Genomic DNA, 2,263 nt, shown 5'->3' with positions numbered 1-2,263 from the left:
AATTCTATTCTTCTTGCTTCAAAAATTCTTTAGGAACTTTCAAAGACTAACAATTCTGTTAACGTGTTTGTTAATGCATTAATTATTATGACCGTCATAACCGTTCTGAGAACATTGCAGATCGCCTTGTTCCTGGTTCTGTGGCGGTTCCAACCCCCGACCTATGGTGACTATCAGTACCCTGGGTGTGTCAGGTAGCAGGGTGGATCTTGGCCTCCATGTCCGTCATCCCTGTACCTGTCATGGCGGCTGTCACCTTGCTCAAGGCCAAAGGATCATTCATGGATGTAAGTGACATCGTTGTGCATGGGCAATCTGTTATGTATAGGCAAACAATTACCTGAAATTAGCTCTTACGAATCTGTTGTTCAGGTTACTAGATTCACTCTCGGGTTTTATATTTTGAGTGAGTGATTGAATTAGTCAATGAGTGAGTTAGTTTTACGCCGCTTTTACACCTTTCCAGCAATATAACGGTAGGGGACACCATCGGAAATGGACTTCACACATTGTACCCATTGGAAATCTAACCCCGGGACTTCTGCGTAACGACTACTAACCACTTCTGTTTTAACCACTAGTAACACCTTCTGCGTAACGACTACTAACAACTTCTGCTTTAACCACTAATAACCACTACCCCACCGACCCTGTTACATTGAGTACCCGTGAAGGTCCGGGTTAGAATATTGATCTTCAGTAACCCATGCTGGTCGTAAGAGGCGACTAACGGGATCGGGTGGTCAGGCTCGCTGACTTGGTTGACACATGTCATCGGTTCCCAGTTGCGCAGGTCGATGCTCATGCTGTTAATCACTGGATTGTCTGGTCCAGACTCGATTATTTACAGACCGCCGCTATACAGCTGGAATATTGCTGAGTGCGGCGTAAAACTAAACTCACTCTCTCACTGTTACATTGAGAGACAAACAGGCGTTGAAAACCTATTGTTTTCACTACATCGTCGAAAATCAATTAGACAGGTGATAATTACCAACAGTGACAATTGTGACAAGTGACAAGTTTGTTTTTTTGCATTTGAGGCCTCAGGGCCCATAGTGTTAAGATACAAAAATCATAGAGTGCGCAAGATATATTGATATACATTGCAACACTACTTAACATGATACATTTCTTTCGAGGAACAGTGATTTCTTTTTATAAGTACAGAATATGTTGCTGACATTAATGATACAATTTATCATGGGATGGATTGTCTTATAGTGAGGACATAACGGAAGGCAATGCAATTCATCTTCAACAGATCCTGCATTACACTTCGAGCATAGCAGTTGGTTATGATCTTTCAAACGTTTAAAACGTAGCAACTGAACATTTAATTCATGCGATGCACAACGAAACGTATAGTGCACACTTAAGAGATCCTCTGACTGAAACAGCTTTAATACATACTTCTTACAAATCATACAGTGCCCAAGATATATTGATACATAATGCAATAATTACTCATAGTCATTTATTGGTGAGTTTATTTGATATGACAGTGGTAAACAATGTCTTACTCTCTCAGTGTTTGTTGTTGATGTGCTTCGTCCATAGTTGTCAATATTGTATCATTACCTGATGAGTAATGATGTAGGATTTGCTATATGTTAATGCTTTGTGGTCAGGGCTAAACCAGCAAAGCATGGGGATGTCTGAAAGGGTTTTAGGAGTATGTAACGTATTAAGTGACTGCCTCTAGCATCTTACATTACATGTATTTTCACCCTGGATTTCCGGGGCAGGATTCTTTGGTTTACTTGTGTCTGTTACGGTTATGGGTTTTACGAAATGGTGACCAGCCAATCGGCAGAGACGGGAAACTGGTCACATTACTGGGTATTAAAGTGACGTTTTTATTCCACCAGAGAATTATGAATAATATCAATCAATGTCTTCCAGAGACTGGCAGCGAGTTGCAGGCCTAACGACTCATGGGGACCGTCACTGAAGAAACACAGAAACCTGTATAGGAATCAACAGGAAACAACGAAATTTGTCTGAATACTTGCAGGCCCCGGAACCCTCTGATTGTTTAGATGTGGTCACACTGTGCTCTGTGCTCTGGAAACATCCTGAACCTTCTTAATTAACTGGATGACAACTTCTTTCATTATAGTTGGAGATGCATTCCCCTGCACAATGCTCAGTGTTTGTTTGTTACGTTCAAACACACAGTTTTAGGCTTACAGTAAATAATGACAGGTACAATAAATTGCATAAGGAATAAGTAAAACAGGTCACAGATAATCAGACCTCT

At 40.9% G+C, this 2,263-nt stretch overlaps 1 long non-coding RNA gene across 1 annotated transcript; it reads left to right on the top strand.

The window, feature by feature from the left end:
* Nucleotides 1-186: 186 nt before the first annotated feature.
* On the top strand, nt 187-1,952 carry LOC124271276. The gene is made up of 2 exons (XR_006896994.1): nt 187-287; nt 1,906-1,952. It is a non-coding gene; the product is annotated as an uncharacterized LOC124271276 (long non-coding RNA).
* The last annotated feature ends 311 nt before the right edge of the window (nt 1,953-2,263 follow it).

This window comes from Haliotis rubra, unplaced genomic scaffold (assembly GCF_003918875.1).
Source record: "Haliotis rubra isolate DU_JTF1 unplaced genomic scaffold, ASM391887v1 Scf1592, whole genome shotgun sequence".
NCBI lineage: Eukaryota > Metazoa > Mollusca > Gastropoda > Lepetellida > Haliotidae > Haliotis > Haliotis rubra.
This window is presented reverse-complemented; position numbering and strand designations above follow the sequence as displayed.